General features: G+C 37.8%; 1 long non-coding RNA gene across 1 annotated transcript; it reads right to left on the bottom strand.

Annotated features, from left to right (window-relative positions):
• Positions 1-11,615: 11,615 nt before the first annotated feature.
• On the bottom strand, positions 11,616-13,927 carry LOC139124786 (uncharacterized). Its single transcript, XR_011550035.1, has 3 exons — positions 13,410-13,927; positions 12,404-12,476; positions 11,616-11,973 (listed from the first exon to the last, which is right to left on the bottom strand). It is a non-coding gene; the product is annotated as an uncharacterized lncRNA (long non-coding RNA).
• Positions 13,928-14,974: the final 1,047 nt, after the last annotated feature.

The following is a 14,974-nucleotide window of genomic DNA, read 5'->3' as shown; positions in this document are numbered from 1 at the left end:
GCAGAGTTCGAGCCCTTCGACGTTCCTCTTACGTCATCCTTGATAAACAAGTAAACAATAGTTTAGCCAATCAAAATAGAGGGTGTGGCGGCGTTGACCAATGAAAAGTGAAAGCTGATTCAATGCCTCATTACAGTGATGTCAATGTTATATAACTCCACAGGGTCGCCCTGAAGCTTTGACAGACAAGTAGTACGCACGACTAATCGTCGATTCTCTCGATAAATGATGCAAATAAAAGACAGAACATATGTAATAATAACAGAACCCCATGGCCTGTGAGTGCACGCGCGCCGTACTAGCGGTATTTGCACTCGTGCTGCGGTGTATTCGGCTGTCCTTTCACTCGCGGACTGCCGCCGAATACACCGCAGCACTCGTGCAAATACCGCTAGTACGGCACGCTTGCACTCACCGGCCATGGGGTTCTGTCATATTACTTAGCCTGCAAATTTTATGCATGCAGAATGTCGACAATTATTGAGATTCGTAAAAGTAATCTGCCATGTTTAAACTTGTTTGTCAAAGACTTGTGAATTATATATATATATATATATATATATATATATATATATATATATATATATATATATATATATATATATATATATATATATATATATATATATATATATATATATATATATATATATATATATATATATATATATATATATATATATATATATAGAGGTTGCCATCAATACTTTCCCGTTGGCTGTACTTTACCCCTGGATTCTGTTCATCAGTTGGACTGACGATGCCTTGAACAAGGCGAAAGCTTGTCACTGTAAGAACCATAAGTTGTGTTGAGACCATCCAAATGCTAAGATTTTGTTATCTATATATATATATATATTATATATATATATATATATATATATATATATATATATATATATATATATATATATATATATATATATATATGCCCTAGTTTAAACAGACATATTTGTAAAACCGTGCAATGGCATAAGTAGTTTACATAACATTATCATGTTTACAAACCGTTTATATTCTTTGAATTATAAGAATTTACGTAAAGAGCTAGCGTACGTATTCTATAATGGCATAAATAATAGCAAATAACAATATTTTAGGATGCAGAAATAAAACCTAATAACATTTATTTAGTGTTTTTAGATGCTGTGATGGTTTCTCCAAGCCCGCTGAGTCTAAACTGACTGGGAATTGTGTAGGTAAGTGTTGTATTACCGATTCATGCATATTTGCCTGATGGAATATACTTGATCGCGGTACGAATAAAATTACGGTGATCGATACATTTTGATTATGCAAATGTAAGACAAAAGTTTACATTACATATAATGCCAAGAGCCTACTACTGCCTATATTACCTCCTCAATTTTCAAGAATTGGCACGTGAGGGTATTCGAATAGACATCAAATCAGGTCCAATAATCGTTATCATTCAAGGTAACTAAGAAATTTACCAGGTCCAAGGAACATATTGAAAATGACAAAGGCAATGGGGTCATCTTGAACCACAAAATAGTGGTGGTACCAGGTGTCCGGAATGGGTAAGCGTACCCTGCCAGCTAGCCGCACCCGTCAAGATTGACCCAAAGCGAAAAATCCATTGTTATTTGTTGAATTCACCAAATTACTTTTGTGAGTCAAAATTTGGTATGCTGTCACTCATCATTCGAGTAACACACAGGTCATATTTTGATACAACATCGCCGTGTTGAAGTGTTGGTTAAGACAATAAATATTGAATATCGTGAATTTTAGTCTGTGTGCTTGCTGACCTTTCCATATGTGAGTTCCCTCTCTAAATCCCTTGCAATCCTGCCGTCTATAACGTTACTATGTCCGACGGAACGCTCGCCTTTACTAAGTCATTGCCTTAGCCTGATAGATACTGCCACTCTATTATAGAATCGCGGCTCTTCCTTTGTAAGCATGGTATTTTGAACAAACATTTTTTAATTATAAGGATCATCTAGGTAAATAAAGACCTGGTATTAATATTATATCATACCAGTATATTGATGGCGCAAATACAGCGATCTGATTGGTCGAGACGCGAAAAGAACCGTGCTATATTCGCGATATACCACGGCTGGCACACGCGCGAGTTCTCAGTTTGAGTAAAATCCGTTTTTGACGTTCCATGCCAGAATTTCAATAAACTGTTATGATATAATTGCAATAAATCACACCCAGCGACGGTATACTACTCGATTTGCCCAGTTCACTTCATATATGCACTCGCTATCGCTCGTACATATATGTCGTGAACTGGGCAAAATTGCTGTTTGAGCCGGCTTGATCTAGTGCGGTTTGTAGACATAATACAAATTAATGTTGTGCAAAGTTTATTTAAAAGGCATTTTAATGACAAAGATTATGCGTTTTTGCTTTTTCCTTACTAAGTATTATTCATGTACATATGTCTAGTTGCCCAATAGTCAGATTGTTGCAACTGATAATTGGAATAATGTTTTGCTTGTTTAGTAAAAGATTTATCCTCAGAAGATATAGTCTTTCATATTGTGAGGATAAATGTCTGCACTGCTACAATGGACACACGTGTTCGGCTCAAAATTGCGATTGTGAGTGTTCACCTGGATGGCAAGGTAGCAGATGCGAGGTGTGCATTGTGAACATGGTAGCTGTAACCCGATAGATGGCTTCTGTCAGTGTGACAATGGATGGATTGGTCAGCGTTGTGAAGTTCCCTGTCAAGAAAATTGTGCTCTGTGTAGGGAAAATATTTGCATGTCTTGTAAAGCTGGATGGACTGGTACAAATTGTAATGATAAATGTGAACCTGGATTCTATGGAAATGCCTGCCTCGAAAAGTGTCCAGAATGTGACTGTGCCATGTCTTGTGATCATATCAGTGGAAGGTGTCTTGACGTTGTCAGGTAAGATTTGTTAACCAATGACCATTGAACAAAATGGTTCTCATTATCTTTGTCATACCACAATCATGGTCACTCTATCCCACAAACGTGCCACAATACAGCTGTGACACTTAGCTGGCGCATAGTAAGATTGGAAAATGCAATTCAAATTTACATAAATTTATATTTTAGATATTCTTGTTCAATGACCACGTTAAATCTACAAAAATTCACGTACCTGCTCCAATGCGAGTAGCATGTCTTCAGCGCAACTGCTGTGTGTATTACGCTAGTACATTAACCCTTGACACAAGTCATGACGGCAAACTAATTCAAACTATTATTGTGTATGTTGCATTCCGATGCACATATAGATGCTATTCAGTTTATTTTTAAAATATCTGTGTAATAGAAACAATGTTTGCCAGCGAATGGTACTAAAACATACATTACTAAAGCCGATGTTGAGCATATGCAGATATTTCTTTTCGGATAGCCATTGCTGCGATAAGCGCACAGCCATACTGGGAAAGTACTGTCCGATGCCAGTCACGGTATAAAATTGACAAACTTGCCACATGTACATTATAAATCTGCCTGCGTCTACCATCTTAGGCTCATTGCACATTTTCATTTCATTTCAGTTCGATAGAGACCGTACACTTTTTTAAGTGATAACAATATGTCTACCATATATGTTAGTGATAAACATAGATTATATTCAAAGTAATTTGTACTTAAAATGAAATATTTAAATTTTACCTTGCCATTCAATATAGAAATTATGACTTTTCTCCCTCAGCACATGTAGCAATGTACATTGACCTTAAATTTTCTTTGTAATAAATCATGGTAATATGGAACTATATGGCAAAACGTACACCCTACGATTTCAGATGAGGAGAACAAAAATGCAAATATCCAAACGCAAGAGTGTGTATGGAAAAGCCTTTTCATCTCGAATGTCAAGACGGATGGACAGGACGTCTCTGTAATGACAAAACAGACAATGGTAGGTGAACATTGGTACGGAGTTCTCACTGTCGCACGTCTAAATTTATATCACAGACCAACATTGGATCGACAACAGCTGCCACCATTGATCAAGCTGCTAACAAAGCCGCGGATTCTTTTCCTAACACTGGTGAACAGTTTTAACAATTATTTGACAAGGGTTTATGATAGAAAGTGAAAGAACAGCCGCTAGTACGGCGCGCCTACACTCACAGGTCATGGGGTTCTGTCATATTATTTAATGTACATATGTGTCGCCCAATTGGCTTTATATGGCAATCGATTGTAAAAAATAATATTTTGTTATTGAATTAAAGATAAGTCGACGTAAGGCACTCTCATAACGTATAAGACATAGAGTAGAAATTCAAAAATCGAATGGTTCCTTAGTTCTTTGAAAATCGTCGGCAATATTCTGAAAACTAAATACTTGCTTTGAGTTTCCGTACCATTATCACATTGTTTAATGATGTTGTTCACATAAGTGAGACTCTTCTAGTCAACAACGATAGTTGTTTGAGCTTCAGCATTTCATTTGAAAATCTGTTTATTTATTGACAGAATGTCCCGATGGATCGTATGGATTTTACTGCCAAGAACACTGCACCTGTGAAAATGGCGGGACGTGTAACAGAGTCGATGGTTCTTGTCTTTGTTCAGCACCGTATTTTGGAAGCAGTTGTCAATTTGCGTGTAATTGTCAAAATGGGGCAACCTGTTTGTCTGACGGCTCGTGTTCTTGTGCAAATGGTTTTTATGGAGAGTTATGTGACCGTCAATGTGTGTGTCCTATAAATAGTGAATGTGATAGTAGAACAGGAGAATGTGTCTGTCAAAATGGTTTCTATGGTGATTCATGCTTGCCGTGCAACTGTTCAAACAATGAACAATGTGATCAAATTAACGGCCTTTGTTCTTGCAAACTGGTTTCTATGGTGAACACGATGATAAACACTGTTCTTGTTTTAATGGAGCGTACTGTGGTATTGATCATTTGGATCTGTAGACATGCGCATTTGGATGGATTGGTTCAAACTGTACTGATTGTGATTCTCTAAAACGTAATCAATTGGTCTTTCATATTGTGAGGATAAATGTTTGCACTGTTACAATGGACACTCGTGTTAGGTCCAAAATGGCGATTGTGAGTGTTCACCTGGATGGCAAGGTAACAGGTGTGACAAAAGCTGTGACGTTGGTTCTACGGCATCAATTGTTTATAGGTGTGTCATTGTGAACATGGTAGCTGTAATCATAAAGGTGGTACATGTTGGTGTGAGATTGGATGGACTTGTCAGCGCTGTGAAGTTCCTTGTCAAAATTGTGCTGCGTGCAGGGAAAACATTTCCATATCTTGTAAAGCTGGATGGACTGGTGAGAATTGTAATGATAAATGTAAACCTGGCTATTTTGGAAATGGTTGCTGTGAAAAGCGTCCAGAATGTGACTGTGCCATGTCTTGTGATCATATCAGTGGAAGGTGTCTTGACGTTGTCAGGTAAGATTTGTTAACCAATGACCATTGAACAAAATGATTCTCCTTATTTTTGTTATATCACGATCATGGTCACTCTCCCACAAATTTGCCACAATGCAGCTGTGACACTTAGCTTGTGCAAAGTAAGATTGGAAAATGCAATTTAAAGTTACGTAAATTTATATTTGAGATATTTTTGTTCAAGGACCATGTTAAATCTACAATAATTCAAGTAACTGTTTAAATGCAAGTAGCATGTCTTCAGCGCAACTGCTGTATCTATTGCGCCAGTACATTAACCTTTGATACAAGCCATGATGGCAAACTTATTCAAACTATTATTCTGTATGTTTCATTCCAATGCAGATATAGATACTGTTAGGGAGCTTTCAGTAATTACAGTGGGGTTGGCTATGGGAATTTCGCCCACACCTGTACCGTTAAAGGTGACCCTCCCCCTATCCTCCTGTCTAAAATGAGACCCCCTCCTTGTCCGTAAATCTTTCTATTTGAGTACTCTTGGTTATTGATATTAATTTTCTTGATTAGACTAGAATGGTTACAAGTCTATGGTTGTGTAAAAAATTTGATTTTGGAGAAATATGTCAAAACATAATATTTCGGTGCTATCAAGGATGCCTTTATAAACATCGAAAACTGCAAGTGCGATTAGCCATTTGATAATAGATTCAATGTTGCACTTATACAAATTTTTAACTGTCAAAAAATTCAATGTCTTGCAGTTTCTAACTTGCAGCATTTTGAAGTTCTCACAAAGTACTTTACATAGCACTTTTTAAGTATGCACAACATTTTCTCTTGAAGGTTCTCATGAATTAATCAATTAAGTTAATCAAGCAATATTGTTCCCTGTTACCTTTTTAGACCTGTCTGCTCCCGGATCCCATCTTTACAGTTTTCAGTTAGTTTTCGTAGGATGTACGCAATATTTCTTCATCCGAAATGTGGCCAAGCATCTTACTAAATTGTGATGTTAATTTGGTAAATAAATAGGTTTATGCCCACCTTTCATTAATAGGAATCCTGAATACTGTGAAGCTACAGAGATATATGGTGAGTATTACTTTATCGAGAGACACCAATGATTTTAATCGTAATGCATCAGGCAACACGTAACCAATCCAACGCAAGTGACGTAGATCTGTCAACAAATATGAAGTTGTATACATACAACACGTTAAAGTGTAGATAGTTAAAGTAAATTTGATGATACAAAATACGTTTACAGATACTACAATTATGACATTTATCTTAATAATAAAAGTTGATTCATGATTTAACTCAGCAGTTTAAGTGTAGAAGTAAAGATGCTTTGTCATATAGGTGAGATGAAATGCCTTATCACAACATCAACTAACATCTAACCTTCGTTATAACCCCATCGATGATTATTATCTGTATTTCTTACTTTAAATGACGCAATTCTCTGACCCTTTCAGAACACAGAAAATGCAGGAATAGCCAAGAGTACGAAAACATGTGTAGTTCTTCTATTAATCACACGGGAGATTATCAAGATCTGCATGACTTAACGCACTCAGAATACCAGATTCTTGATACATCTAGCAATTCTCGTGAATTGCATGTACAAGGCACCGAAGGTAGCGGTAAGATGTAGTTTCATATTGGATTGATGCCAAGAATTGATTTTAATGTGAAAGAAAATGACAAATTTTGCTAACTGTTGCTAAGTGTTGCTAAGTTTCTGGAAAATTGCTAGCTTGATAAAGCAAAGGTGGAACATTGGGCAACACTGAGTACAAATTAGCTGAACACTTGTCACATTCCAATGATTATAATCATTATTCAGTACGCTTCTTTTCTTCCTTGTAATTTTTAATTTACCACTATTGATTCATTTATCTCAGATCTCCAACAAGACAGAGGTACTTCTGACTATGAGAACGTTCTTAGGAATGCAACAAACGGAGAAGATTATCAACAACTACGTGACTTTTCATACTCTCAATATCAGAAGCTCTATTTATCAGACACTCAGTTTTAAAGTTTTAGTGCACAAAGTCTATGAGTGATAATTTGTTAATAAATTGTACTTCAACAGATTGAAGAAACGGCATGGCGAATTTTCTTTGATAAAGAAAATGTTGATAACTTTGAAAGATATTTCTGTAAGAATTTGAAGTTTTAAAGAATTACTTAAGAAACTGAGTAAGAAACGTTAACATTTGTATTGGTGATGCACTAATGGCAAAGCAGCGTCTCTCTGTAATAACACTAACACCATGATTTTTTCTCAGAAAAACCGGCCAGGATTCATTCAATGTTGAAAGATAGATATGATCCTTGTTTTACAAAATTTAATTAAAAACGTTGTAACATTCTCTCTTATATGGTTGATGCACAGCCTGTCAATCTAAAAGAAACCAGCTATAGATGACACTCTTCCTAAAGTCCGCATAAAAAGAAGGAAGTTCCCTCTGAATCAGTGGTTTGATGCTGACCTGATCTCCCTTGTTAGGGAGAAGGAAATCGCCAGACGCCAGTATAAACGTTCTAAGTCCCTTACCGACTACTCTTAGACTGTTTTCTCGCGTTTGCATGCCCAACTTAACCTAGCCAAGGACGTACGTTATCGGGAATACCTCTCAGATGTCCAGTCCTCCATCCACTATAACAGCAAACGCTTCTGGGGTTATGTGAAATCAAAACGCACATTAACTCTTAATTCTTTGAACTTTGAATTTAACGGTTGGCATTCTAACTTCAGTTACGAGGCTGTTTGCAGATTTTTTGCCTCTGTGTTCACTGAAAACAATGATCCTAATCTGCACGAGCTTAATTATCCATGTTTTGGACAATTATCACACGCTAATATATGTCCGGACAGTATTGAGAAAATCATCGCTTCTCTAGACTTGAACAAAGCGATTGGTACGGACGGTATCTCCGCTTGTATTATTAAACACTGTACTGATGTTCTTGTTGTCCCTCCAAATGATATTCCAAAAATCCATTTGTTTTGGTCAGTTTCCTACTCACTTTAAACTGGCCAATGTTGTGCCCCTGTTCAAATCTGGTCGTAAATCAGTTGTTGAGAACTACCGACCCATCTCCTTGTTGCCTTTTTTTTTTGCTAAGTTATTCGAATTAGTTATATTCTTTCTCATATCTATCAACATATCAAACCTAATGTATCCATCGATCAGCACGGATTTGTTAAAAACAGATCAACTACAACTAACTTAGTGGATTATACAGATATCATCTCTGTTTCACTGAACAATAACAACAGGTAGATTCAATTTACACGGACTTTAGCAAGGCTTTTGACATTGTCTGTCACACACTTCTCCTGTACAAAGCCACCAATTCGGTATATGTTGTAACCTGCATACACTGCAAATTTTTCTGGTTTGCCGGCCAGCTAAATTCAAGCCAAAAATAAACCGGCTTGTTTGTCAGTAAACGGATTGTTTCGAGTTGTGAATTTTGGCTTATATTTGGCTTTCTGGCATACCAAGTCTGGTTTCTGTGCATGCCAGTTTGGGTTTTGATACGGCATATATACATGCCAAGCAAAGATCACTTCAGCTTGCCAGTAAGCCAGTTAGTACTGAACAATGGTTTACAGGCAATCCACTCTTATGTGAACTAGGCTTGCTAGCAAGCCATGTTTAAGATACTGTGGCTTGCCCATATACCAGATAATGCTGAACAGTGGCTTATTTGTAAACCAATACCACACTTCTCTGGCTCAACAGTAAGCCAATTCTGGTTCCATCTGGTTTGAAGATAAGCCAATATTCCTTTCAGACATCTGATGTAATTAAACTTTGAAACCCTAAATAACTAAGCAAACCCAGCATAACATTGTCTCTTTCCATGCTGCAGAAGATTACACCTTCAAGAAACAACACAAACTGCTTGCTCCTTCATAGACGAGCATACCTAAACAGGGCTGCTGCTTTGCATCTCTCCTTGGAGTTTCCCAGTATCCTTGAATATAAAAGATGTAAACATTTAAAATTTGAGGCACAGGGTTAGATCATGGTAAAACACTCAGTGCCAAGCTACTAGTACAATGAGGGCAAGGCCTATCTACTGGTATGTTTAGGGAATTTGTGCAAGTATATTGGAATGTTCATTGGCAGCATTCTAAATTACAGTCATGTTCTTAAACACATATATTACATGATATTATCAAATCTTTCTTGGTGCACCAATAATCTGACATGACTACTCAGGGTAAAGTCTCTTAGTATGAAAAAGATAGCTCTTACAAGTTGTCAATGTCATAGACCTTGCTGCATCACTGCACTGGCAAAAATGTGTAAAACTATGGTTTGAATGTCATGATAATGAATTTCAAATCCAGAATATCAAAATGAATATATTACAAGGCAAGATATATTAGAGTCACAGAGCAATGTGCTTTTGAGACTTGCAAAGAAGTTAGAAAGACTTTGAGAAAGCATTTTATCACTCTGGGTATGCAACAGCCATCATTGATGATATACTTCACATGTATATAGTTTGAAATAAGTAAATGAGGCTCCATTAACTGTAACTTTTGGCTACTTCTTCAGTATTTCACTACTGTTTATCATCTACAGTTTCTTTGCCTACTTTCCTCAGTATACTAAAATGCCAAGTACTATGTTTGTAAACACAGCCTGTATTTTTATCATTTTATAATTGACAAATGAATTCTTGTCCACCCCTCAATGAAATTTCAACAATAACAATGCTACATGTACATACTGTACTGAGTAGCTAAACATTGAGGATTTCATCATGCTTCAATGATTTGAATGGGAAACTGCAGTTGATAAGCAGAACAAAAATGCTGGCAGAAAGCCCCCAAGTTGTGGCTAATGGAGATCAGAACAATAGAACTAAGCCATAATCTACTAAGTAAACATATGATTCATGTGAATGAGGGTATGGTTGATGGTCATATTGGCCTTTTATCTTGAAATAAATTGACAAATGCAGATTTGACATGGCCATGTCCTTGTACAATATCCTATCACAGCTTTGACGAGCACTCTGTGTACCACCCATGTAGCAGGGGTAATTTTATACACATCCCTGATATATGAATGTGTGCTGTAGGTATGTGACATGCCTAGCGCTATATGCATGTACCAGAAGTGCTGATCACCTCCCTGTACCAGGACCTGTGTTCAGCATTTGAGGCACAGTGATGAACACATCCACATACCAGCTGTGAAATTTTCAGCCCCTTTTTACCCTTGTCACATAAAAGCTTACCTCCCTGTACCAGCCTTATTGTAAACACACAGTGCAATTGTGCCTATGCAGACATTCATGTACCAGTTATGTTGGAATTTCCCTATTAGAGAACTGTACACATTGCTTCTACAAGGCTGATTTGGAAGCAAATTTTCAAGCTCATTTTTTCAAACCCATGTTACATGTACTATTTGCAAAACTATTGTACAGGACTGTTGACACACTAGGTACATGGATGTGATGTGAAATGCAGCTGTGCTACTTATTTTTCTACTATACTGAGGATATTATTTTAATAGCTGGTAGTCTCTGTAGCTTCTCAGAGCTGGTACAGGTATTTGCACATCCCTGAACCAGCCCTCAGAATGTAACAGGGCTGTGAGAGATTTCCAGTGTAGGGTTACACGGACATCGTTGTACTGAATCTGATAGAAATTATAAATCCAGCATGATGAAAACTCCATCATCTGTAGCCATTGGCAATTTCCAAGTAGTTTTGTTGTGTGTATATACTGCAGTTTCTTGTTCTACTTCTTAAGGCATAATGAATGTCTAACATACATTATCAACCCAGTTCATATGTGTACAGCATGGTTATTGTTAAAAATCTAATTTCAGTCTGGAATAGAATTCATTTGTCAACAATAACAATGGTTGTTAAGCATGTACACAGTACATTGTCAAGCAGAACACTGGTATTCAAGAGACTGTTATATAGCTATCAAAACTGCAGTTTGTACACACAACAATGAAGATTGAAAATTGCTAAAACTTACAGCTAATGTCAGAGCAAACTAGTCAAGGCACATTATGTGCCTTGACTAGTTTGTACTGAATCACAGTAACAAATTTTTTCAACAAGCAATACTTACGTAACAACTGTTACCATTTTTCCAACTGCAGTTTTTCCACCAAAGACACTCTTGAGAACCAAAAATGTTTGATGCCTGTTTAAAAATAAGGAAAAGGCAAATTATGTTTGGTACATCAGATTAAGATTCAATATCATAAACCAGGTGCAAGCAAGTGGCTCCCCTCATATGATTGATTATAACAATAAAAAGTTTAAACATGTCTGTCTGTTGTGTGACCACGACAAAGATAATATGTCACAGATATGTAATAACAGCTGAAATTTAAACAAAACCCAAAGTGTTAGTGTAATATGTGGAAATATGAGGAACATTCATGCCTGATGTAATTATTATCACTGCACATAACGATACTTGATCACCTTTTATATCCCCTCTTTGAATTCCATATCTGAGGGCAGAGTCTTCATTCTGCTTACACATTGTACTCGGAGAATCCATTGTTAATTTATGGAGCTGAAGGCATTTTCTGTATCAAGTATGTTATGTCCTGGACAATCTGATGAAAAAGAAACAAATAATTATCTATTACCCGTAAGTGGAAGTCTGTAGTCACATTTGTACAGGAAGTTATTTGCTGAAAATGAATCACTTTAATATTTACCCGTCTTGAGTGACAATATGGCTCTCAAAATTGTGTAAGCAATGTTGAAGGACCCAAGTTCAAATCATGCTGTGGAAACATAAATTTGCCTTGAATAACAGAATCAACCATTACATCTTTTTGCCAAAGGATTTGTGAGGTATGTGTCTGCATTAAATCATCAAAGTTGCCAGTTTGAGGTTATTATCAACATCATCCATGAAACAGTATGTTTGTTATTGAAAGAATGGCATGAGGATTATACCTGCAAATAAGCTGTGGCAAGTCAGTTTGCCTGAAAATCACACAGAAAGGTAGCGTGAAACAAATGTGCAGTTTTACTCACTTTTTCTGGTAAAATGGGCATCTCTTTACTGTGGCAATAGCTCTTGTTGCAGCTATTTGTTTGTGTCTCCGTCCTATACAATAATGAAAAAGGGTTATTAAATGCAATTTTCCTGTGAACTGATGGATGACAAAATTTAAATGATTGCCATCTTTCCGTTCAGGATGGACAATAGCAAGGAGTTATTAAATGTACAGCGGACTACGGACGACGTACACCGGACGACGCATCCATGATCCACCTCTCAGAATAGCCCTGCGTACAGGTCTGTGTGTTCCCGGCGTTATAACTTATAGTTATACGGCCTCCGGCTCCGCCACAGCCCTGCAACGGTCTATGGAGATAACTGGGGTCTCTGCGGTCCGGATGAGGACTGCAACGAAAACGCTGTCTTTTTGGACGAAATTCTGCTCTATCGGGGCAAAATCCTTTCCCTGCCTACCTTAACCTCCTTACCGACCCAAGGAAAGATGCGATTAACTTCTCCTAACATCCAAAACCGCTCGTTTTCTGAAACATAACGTACTCGACAAGTTGTTTACCCACGGGGATCGCCATTTTGAATCTCGCTGCAACAACCCCAGTTATCTCCATAGACCGTTGCAGGGCTAGCTAGTGGTGGAGACCGTACAACGCCGGGAACACACAGACCTGTACTCAGGGCTACTCTTAGAAAAGCTCCTCGTCGCTGACCAGCTGACACAGTGGAGCTAAGAAAACGCATTTGATTATTCACCGAGCACGGACGATTTCGGGGAAACACATTCATTCGCGGTCGTGAAAAGCCATACAAACACGATAAACATACACCCGTCCATGGCGGTATGTCGAAGACAATGGCGAATAGTTGTGACAAGGAAATTTTCACCTTTTCCGACAATACTCAAACGCATGTACATTACTTAAAAATGGTTCAAGCTAACCGATATGCTTTGAGGAAAAAATAAGCCCGGTTTAAATCAATGACTTTGCAAATCTTCCACGGAATATGCAAAAACAAGCTTACGTTTGATTTGTGGCTCATGTGCATTCCAAGACGTCGGTTGCAACTTGCATCTGATCATGACCCGTGTATATGTGGTGGCGAATAGCTATCGTTGAGGTACATAACCAGTTCTTGCTTGCGAAGTAATTCTTCATCGGTGATGGAAGCCATTACTGTCGACTTGTGCCGGAGTACGGAATCGTAAGCGCTGATACGATCGTCAATAACGCCTCGGCTACGGTGCGAAGGCCAGTGGAATTCGGAATTTTGGCGCGCGCAGTATCTGTGCCACACAGGAATTAATACGCAACTGCCTAAAGTGAAGGGATGGGGATTCCACTAGCCAGCGGTCCCTTTAAGAGTACGATCAATCAACAAGTACTATAATTCTTACATATGTCACAGAGATATAATATCTATAACGAAGTTTAAACATTGGCTTGGTGAATCATTGTGTAAAATTGAACTATTTTAAAGTGTAATGTTACAAAGGGTGAAACGACGGTCAAAGGTTAAGGACTTCCTCCTTGTACGCTGTTTTGGTAATTTGAACGACCGTCTGAATATCAGTTTGCTATGGCTTGTGTATATTTTTGGCACGTTCAGGGGCATAGAACATCCATTTCAAACATGTCCTTATTAATAAAATGCGTCGGACTTGTCCCAGGATCAAGGCTGTGGCCTGGCAAAAATTATGCCTACAATCCGGGCCTACAGAGAATAGCATTGATCGCGATTTCAGGTTTGTTAGCCTACTACTGCACGCGCGCATTCGGCCAAAGTTTGTTGTTGCTGCGTGACTAACGGTTGTGGTAGCTTTAGTCTGAGCCATGAATTTTATTTTCGTCTTTGTCTTGGAAAATGTTGACAATCCGACGTATAGGCCCTACATTTATTTTTGCATGTTAATGAAAGAAAAATGACGTCATTTGAGATCAACGCTTTTTATTGTCAATTAATTCCTTCAATTTGTTTTGTACCCACAGACTTGAAGCAAGTCCATGTCTTTTGTTCAATTGAAAACTTCACAAAATTGTATCGCCCAAAATTAAAGCTAATCAATCTGTTGCACTGAATGCGCATGGTCCTCCCTATCGCGCGATAAGGCCTGTCATGTCCTGACGTGATGTAAAATTCTGGTTTAGAAATTAACCAGTGACTGATGATGACAATGGCTTGAAAACAGGCGGATTAATTCCATAAACTTGAATGGTTTAAACTCAACCATGCCCAAAAGTTGCCACTTGTGGTTGGCTTAAAGATGAGCCAATGAATTTGTCGGTATATAACCAAACCAGCGATGCCAGTGGCTCAAATTTAAACCGATAAATTATATTGTCACTGGCTTAAAAAGAAGCCATTCGGCTTAAATTTATACCATGACGGGCTTGATAATAAGCCACCAATGTATTGGTATGAATACACGCCATCCATACTCTGTGTGGTGGCGTGACTTCAAACCATAACAACCTTAGTGGATTTTCGGGCAAACCGAAATATTTCAAACTATACACACTGGTTCACCCGCAAGCCACCTAAAAACCAAGTGGTTATATTTCAAGCCAGAAGAATTTGCAGTGTAGTTG

This window comes from Ptychodera flava (genome assembly GCF_041260155.1).
Source record: "Ptychodera flava strain L36383 chromosome 23 unlocalized genomic scaffold, AS_Pfla_20210202 Scaffold_24__1_contigs__length_23054250_pilon, whole genome shotgun sequence".
NCBI lineage: Eukaryota > Metazoa > Hemichordata > Enteropneusta > Ptychoderidae > Ptychodera > Ptychodera flava.
This window is presented reverse-complemented; position numbering and strand designations above follow the sequence as displayed.